Raw genomic sequence first — 8154 nt, 5'->3', positions numbered from 1 at the left:
CAGGGTGACCACAGACCTGTCTACCCTAAGGAGGGGTGGGGTGCAGCTACACTCAGCAGGGAGGCCCTGGGGTGCCAACCTAATGCCTGGCACTTGTTTCCCTGTCACCTGGGAGCATCAGATTGGTGGAGCCTAAGTCGCCTGCAGGCTCCTCCAAGGGTGAGTGAGCAGAGTGGCTCCAGCGTCTGCCTCCCAAGCACTGTGAACAGACAGGTTTCCCAAAGGCAGAGGGGTGGGGAACCGAGTCTGAAAGCAGCCCTGCCCTGTTCTCCTTGTACAGCGGGGTCTCCTGGCACTGTCTGGTGGGGGCACGTTGACCCTGAGCCCCTTTGTCTGTGTCCCCTTTCTCAGCCCCTCAGGACCCCCAGCTGGGACTTGGTGGGTTCATTCTGCAAAGTAAGCGGTAGCCCTCAGGACACACGGTGTTTGCTTATCTGGTGACAGTGCGAAGGTGCCGGGGACCTGGCCATGGCCACAGAACCAGACCCATGTGCTTGCTGTGGCTGGCAGGGGAGAAACCTGTCCCTGTGCAGAAAGAAGCATCTTGTTCTTGTTAATAATTCCTGTGCCAGCTCACAGCCCATTTGTGAGGAGCGTTTTTCAGAATCAGGTGTTAACAAAATGATGAACAAAATAAAGTGTACAGAGTCAGTAATTATCAGTTTCCTTTGATGAATCCGCCCTAGAGTTTGTTATCACCAATCTGATGAAAAATTAAACAGAACAGAAGAGCGCCTCTGGGAGGGGTGTGAAGCCAGCATTTACACACAGCCAGGCTCACCTCGCTGTTTATTTCCAAGAGGCTGGAGCCCCAGAGGTGGAAGTGACCTCAGAGGTGATGAGGCACCCAGGCCGGCTGACCAGTGAGAGGCTCCGGGGCCCTGTGTCTTGGGCTCAGAGATGTCAGCTTGGCAGTGGGGTGGCTGAGGCCTGGCTGTCTCCCCAGGGCCTCATGTGCTCTCAGGTGGGCTTTGGGAGGTTGTGCGAGGTACTTCCCCAGCTCAGAGATGACCGAGAAGCACCGTGCCCACTGTCACAGCTCAGCCTGATCCTGCTTTGACATTTGCCACATGAGAAAAGTGAGAGGATGTGGACCTGTGACCCTGAGCACCCTTTCTGATTATGGGGGGAGCCCAGCACCCACATCCTGGGGCATGAGAAGAGATCACACTGGGTCATGGATGCAGGTTATAAATCATAGACTCAAAAACACAACAGGTGATTTCTTTTGAAGTTTGAGATCTACTGAAGCCTTGAGTTTGTACCGGCATGTTTTGTACCAGGTTTGGAAATTTCCTCTTTTCCCGCTTTGCCCACTGTGTCAGGTTTTCTATTGTACTTGAGGTATCATTTTGTGAGGAGAGGTTACCCTAGAAATCACAAATACGTCCTTCGCATGTTGCAGACCACCTTAAATTAGTGCTTTTACCACTGAACAACGTGAAACCTATACGACCATTTAAATCCACTTCACCCTCCTTCTCTGTTTGCTGTCATGGTATGTTGTACCTCTGTGTTCTACGCATGCTCCGTGCTAGCATCACTCTTGCTTCTCTGCATTTGCCCCTTCCTGGGCGTGGTATTTTCTCCCGCACTTGCTGCAGGCTGGAAGCATTGTCCTGGGTGAAGCTCCTCTGGCATCTCTTGTTCCCACACAGAGACAGCAGCCCCTGGGCTCTCACACACAAGTATCTGAACTGAGTCTAAGTGCTTTGGTTTCTACTGTGCTTATTACAGCTCTCTACTGCTGAAGGAAAAATGACAATACTCTTCCCTTTGAATTTTTCGAAGAAATACATGGGATTGATTTAAAGAAGAGTATTATAATTGTCTATAATTGTCCAGGTGGTAGAACAGCTGGGAAGGTGGCATGGGATTTTGGAGGTGGGACACTGAGAACTTGCAAAAGGCAGAGAGAAGGATGCAGGCTGTCCTCTTCTCTGTGCCTCGGATCCAGATGTGGCCACAGTCCAGCGCCTGAGCATCTGTGACTGTGGGCAAGCTGCTTGTCTCCTCTCATCTCCAGGAAGGCATGGTTATCTCCAAGCTGGAAGAAAGGCATCAGCTGTGATCATGGGTTAGATATGTCTCTCTTCAACAACTGCTCTTTAGGCCGTGAACTGTATGTGTCAGGCAATGCATTAAAGAATATCCACAAGAGGTCAAGTTGTATTTGTTTGTCATTAATTGTGATATTTCTCACACTTACTAGTTTCATTCATTTATTCACTCAACAAACGTCTGTAGGGCATATTTCAGGCCACAGGTCTGGATCAGGTGCTAAGAATACAGTGATGACCGAAGTAGAGTTGCTTCCTGCTCTCCTATAGCTTTTGCTACAGGCTTTAGAAGACAGACATTCATCTGATAGCATAGAATCAACACACTGCAAACTAACTGTGAGCTGGGATGGACATCCCGGGGCCCTGCTGAGCCTGGGCTCAGGGCCAGCATCCCAGTGGCCAGGACTGTCCAGCTCCCTGGGTGGAAAGTCCCTCTCCCTGCCCGTCCTCCAGGCCCTCACACTTCCGTAGAGCCTCTCTGGCCTCTGCAGGTGGTAGGTGGTACTCCCTGTGAGTACCCAGATGCTACAGCATTGTGACCTGCTGGGTGTGCGTTTCTCATCGGCGTGTGCCTTGCTGAGTCGCTAGACCTGGAGCAGCAGGCTTAGTGGTGCAGCGTGACGAGAATTAGTCCACGCAACCCTCTTGTCTTCTGGTTTTTCTAATGATGCTGAATTCAATAGCTTCTTCCCCCAAAAGAGATATGTAAGTAATTGCGTAAACTACAGGGTACTATGCAGGTAGTTTTACATGTTATTTCCTGCCTCACTTTGTTGCTGTCCTACTGAAGGTGCCCATTTCCTTGGCTTTTTGAAAGTCTCCTGCCCCCGGGGGCTGCAGGAGCCCAGAGCTCTCCTCTTGACCCCCAGGCAGCCCTCAGGAAGGCCTTTCCTCTGGCCTTTACATAATCTTGAGTGCTTTTACAACCTAATTATAGGTCACTTACCCTGGCGCAGGCCAGATGGGACACTCCCAGTTCACCTTGGATGGTGAAAGTGTTCATTAACCCCCATTTAATGAACTCTCTCCTTCCCACCAAGATGCCAGCAGAGGTATCTCATATGCCTAATGTATTTTGTTTTTGTCTTTTTGAGACAGGGTCTCACTATGCAGTTTAGGCTGACCTTGAGCTCACTTCGTAGTCCAGGCTGGTTTTGTACTTACCTCAATCCTCCTGCCTCAACCTCCTGAGTTCTGGAATTACAGGCATGTGTCACCACACCTGACTTCATAGTTTTTTTTTTGTAAAAAGCAAAGGCATGAGTTCTAAGTCAAAGCATGAATGGCTTGCTGTCAGCAGGCTGAGAATTTCAGGACTAGGCAGGGCTGTGGGGCACAGCAAACTCAGTCCCTTGCAGTAGTCTGAGGCCGGAGGAGCATGACTACAGGACATGTCCATGGTCTGTCTGATCTCTGTTCCTCCCTCCCTCCCACACTTCACAGAAGGTTTTCTTGTGCACTATCCTGTCCCCTCACAGATGGTAAGGGAACACATGGACTCACTCAGGAGCTGTTTCCTAAACACCAGCTTGGGCGAATTCCAGCTCCAAGTCATGGACTAGGTGAGCAGGGGTACAGGACGGTCTAAACTATGCCACCAAGCTGCCGGATCCTGATACTTTTATGGAATGTCTGGCCTGACCGTTTCTTCAATTTCCAGCTTTTATGTAGATCAGAAAGCTTATTCAGAGAGGTGAAGAATGCATAGAAGGGTAGCTTAAGAGACTGCTTCTCCCTGACGAGTGTGGACCCCAACATGTGAGGTGTCCCCGGGAAAGGAAGGAGCAGGCAGCTTGCCCCCACGGCTCCCAGGCAGATCTGCTCACCTTCCTCCCCCGGGCACTGGCCCCTTCATGAGGAGAAGCAGTCAGCCCAGGTGGGACTGAGGTGTCCCCTTCTGTCTGAAGCACTTGGTCCTTCCTGGGTCAGCCTGGCCATGACCGCCACCGTGTTCCTAGCTGGTCCTCTTGTTCTCCAGGTCTCTGTTGGTATCTGAGCCAGTGCTGTCCAACAGAACCCTCTGGAATGATAGAAATGTTCCATAGACTGTTTTCCAAACTTAGACCCTGACCATCCAACTTTCTTTGTTTTATCCTCCACCATCTGGCCCTGAAAGGATGACCAAAGAGAGTTTCTTGTTCCTATGTAAGGCCTTTGTAAGACTTAGGGAAAGGGAACCCAAAATACTTTTATTCTCTTTCACAATCACTCATTTAGACAAGTGAGTCCCATGTGACATGGCCTTTTAGAGGTGTGCAGATAGACAGGAGTCAGAAGAAAGGCGGCTGCAAGTGTGCTGAGCCTCCCTGTCTTTGGGGAGCGCAGGAGGACCTGGAGAGGAGGCTGTTTGGCTTCTCCTGCTGCCCCCGGGCCTCTCCTGCTGCCCAGACCCCCAGAGGATGAGCCTTGGAGGCCCCACCACAGCCAGAAATCCAGCCGGCTCCGCTCCCGTTTTTCTCCCCAGAAGGACACATGAAAATGAGATTGAAAAGCTCACAAGGATTAGTGAAAATGGGTCAGGCGAGAAGCTCAAGAGGCTTGGAAAGCGAGCCCCTCCTCACGAGTGCTGGGGCGCTTGGGCAGCTGCAGAGCCCCTCCTGGCTCAGAGGAGCTGCCTTTCTCCAGCTTTCCTTTCCCCTGGCCTGTTCCAGGGCCATCTGGGTGCGTGCAATTCGGTGGGGCCCTGTTTGAAACACCACCTGGTGCCCTTGGAGTTCCGGCACGTAGCTCCCAGGACACGTGCACCCATTCCTCCCCACTCTGTCTCTAGCAGGCCTGCATGCAGGCAGGGAGGCCTGGGCAGGATGCAGCAAAGCCCTGATGCTTGCTCCTGTGCTGCGGGGGCCCTTGTTTGTCTCTGGTTTGGTCTGGTTGTGTCAGAAGCCTGAGGCTCTGTGTATGGTGACTGTCATTGTGCACGGAGGCTGTGTCTTTCTGTGGGGAGTTTGTGGCTCTGTCCCATCTCCACTCCTCCAGGTGACCCTGTCTCCTGTCAACCTGGCCGGCTGCTAAGATCTCCAGTGCCCTTTCCAAGAGAGATGTCTTATCGTGGTCTGGGGTCCCTGGGAGCATCCCCCTTCCCTCTGACTTCCACTGCGTCCGCAGGGCGGAGGTGCTAGGTCCCTCCACTGTGTGCTTTCCCCTGGGCTCCAAGCTTCCTGCTGCTTGGTACCTGTGTGCCAGTGCCCTCTGTTTGAAGTTCTAGCCAAGGAACCAGATGTGCCTTCCCGCCTCTCCTTCCCTGGGTATGCAGAAGAGAAAGTGTCCCCCTGTCCCCTCCTTTTCAGGGAAACCAGACCTTTAGTGTCACAGGACGGGGTTGGGTCCTCCACAGACCTCTCCACCAATGGCCACCTTGGTCCTCCTGATCACCTTGGCCCAGGGACTGGCTGGTGATTGCTTTAGAGTGGTCACCTCTGCTGCCTCTTCATGAGACCACTACGGGGTGGGGTGGGGAAAGTCCCAGCTACACGGGAGGCTGAGACAGGAAGACCAAAGATTGGCAGCTGACCTGCACAATTTAGGCCTTGTCTGCATGAAAAAATAAAAGGGCCAGGGCTGCAGCTCAATGTTTGCCTGGCCTGTGCAAGGTCCTGGGTTTGAGTCCCAGTGCCACACAAAAAAGCAGTGGCCCTGGGGAGGCACCTGTGTTGCACCTGTGAGGATGCTTGGCTGCTCAGCACCACCCCTCCTCATCCAGGCATCAATTCCGTGTGGCACAAAGACCTGGCCAGCATCCTGTTACAAACTTTTCCTCCTAAATCTGTCTTCAGCCACTGGAACCAGTTCAACACTCCCGAGAGAAAGGGCTATGCCTCTTTGGGCTGTAGCTTCCCAAAGAATCCAAGTTTCACTTGAGCACATTCTGGAGCTGCTCCCCACTACCCATGCCCATCTTCACTTGCAAGTGGAGGTGCCTCATCACAGGCGGGCACCACCAACAGTGCTTCTGAGATTTCATCTCCACTTCTCCAAGTCTTAAATGAAGATGGACTGGGCCTCTGCACAGGACACTGAGGATCCAAAGGCAGACCCTGCCCTTGACAGCCAGCATGAAATGACAGGTCGCACAGCAGTGTGGTGCTGGCACTGAGCACAGGATAAGAGGCTTTGCAGAAGCATCTCACTTCTCGTGCCCACAGCTCGGCCACAAGGAAGGTATGCACTATGCCTTTCCTGCTAGTCCCTAAACACAGCTCGTGTGCTCACCCTCAGGTCTGTGCCTGTGAGGATCTTTCTATCCAGATTGATTTTCTCCCAGGTGTCCTCATGGACCACCCTGCACCTTATCCAACATCTGTGTGGGGATGCATTTTCTCAGAATGGCCATCCCTGCCCCATCACATGCCCTAGACCGACTCCTCCACATTCAGTTTTTATTCCATGCAGAAGTCTACATTTCTTCATTTTTTTTCTCATCACTGACATATACAGTCATCTGCATATTTCTGTCAGTCATACACACGTGCACACACATGCACACACTCACATGCACACCTGTTAATAGTAAGACAGCAAGGACCTAGAAATCTATTTCATCTTACTGTATTTCTGTGTCTCTGATTCCTGGCATAGGGAACAGTAGGTGCCTAGAGTAGGAGCCAGTAAACACAAATTAAATGAGTGGGTGTGGAAGATACCAAGATGGCACAGACTTCACCTCTGTACTCCAGTGGTGCAGTGTTTGGGAAGGAGAATTGTCACACAAAACTAAACAAAACATGCAGCTGCTTCAGTGGCAATGTGTGCGTTGTGCTGATGGAGCTCGAAGCGGGAGCTAGGCCCTCTTCCTGCTGGGGAGGGAGTATGGAAGGAGGCAACCTCTCAGAGGAGGTCACATTTCACTTGGATCTTAAGTCAGATTTTTTCCAGGCAAAATCAGAGTCGTAGGGTTTCTATGGAGTCCCACCCACCTTCACTTCCTCACCTCTAGGACTTGATGCAGTCCCTGCTGTGCAGCCTGGGCCTTCCTTTCCTAGGCATGCTGGACAGGCTGTGAGAGACAACTTGTTGGTGAGTTCTGGGGTCTCCACATGGACTGGGCCTCCCTGGCTTCCCACAACATCCTTCTTTCCCTGTCCAGCTTTCTCACCTCCTAAGTAGTGTTTCCTGAGATTGCCTCCTAGACTCCTTTCTGGTGGATCCTTGATTATGTCTACTGGGAGAGTCATCTGTGAGTCATGGCTCCAGCATCAGTCAGGCATGGGCAAGAACAAAGGGCTGGACTGTGCCAGCCAAGCTGGGAGAGGTTGGGGTAAAAGCCAATGCCAGCAGCCACAACTCCTCCAATGTGAGGGGCATCTAGAGCTGATGTTTAATAATGGCACAGGGAGGGCCAGCCTGGGGCAACCTTCCCCCCTACAGCCACACCTTTGAGTGCTGAGGTAGCTGGTTGGTTCTTCCTCCTCTCTGCCATCTTTCATGGCACGACTTTCTTTCTCTCTCCATCACCAGAAGGGAAAGATCCTTTTGTTATGGGAGCTAAATTGTGTGTCACTGGCCTTGGGACATGCCACAGGGAAAGGGTGTAACAGCACAGACATGCTGGTGGGTGGGCACACCCATCGGTGGTTTCTGCTGAGGGAAAGGGAAGGAAGGCATGTGCAGGAAGTGGGGAGACAGGTGTGGGACTGTGGTTCCTTAGGGCACATGTTCAGGTGGAAAGTCAGTGTCCTGTCAGTGAAGTCCCCTTGAGCGAGTGGTCAGTAGTTCTGAGAGATAATTAAACAGTACCTGGAGCATCAACGATCAATACAATTGCCTCTGAAAGGAGGTGACAGGAGTAGCAAGCGTTCTGTGATATAAATTCATTCTCACAGGGGCTGTAAATATAGCCTGTGGCATGGGTCCCGGTGGCTCCAGCAGTGTGCCTTCCCTAGATAAGTGACCGTGGACCTTTGGTCTCATCCAGCAGCTGAGAGGAAATTGAGCTGCCAAGCCTCATGAAACTCCTGCTGGAGATCTGGGGGAAGATGAATGGTACTTAAGTAACAAGAAGACCGTGAAATCAAACCATTAAAAAACAATTTCAAGACCTGGCCTGCCCCCTCCCCTTTTTCCCATGTGATAAGCCTCAGAGTCATGGGCGTCC

This window comes from Cavia porcellus, unplaced genomic scaffold (assembly GCF_034190915.1).
Source record: "Cavia porcellus strain 051 isolate PalLab524CR breed Dunkin Hartley unplaced genomic scaffold, mCavPor4.1 scaffold_14, whole genome shotgun sequence".
NCBI lineage: Eukaryota > Metazoa > Chordata > Mammalia > Rodentia > Caviidae > Cavia > Cavia porcellus.
Note: the sequence above shows the minus strand (reverse complement) of the source record.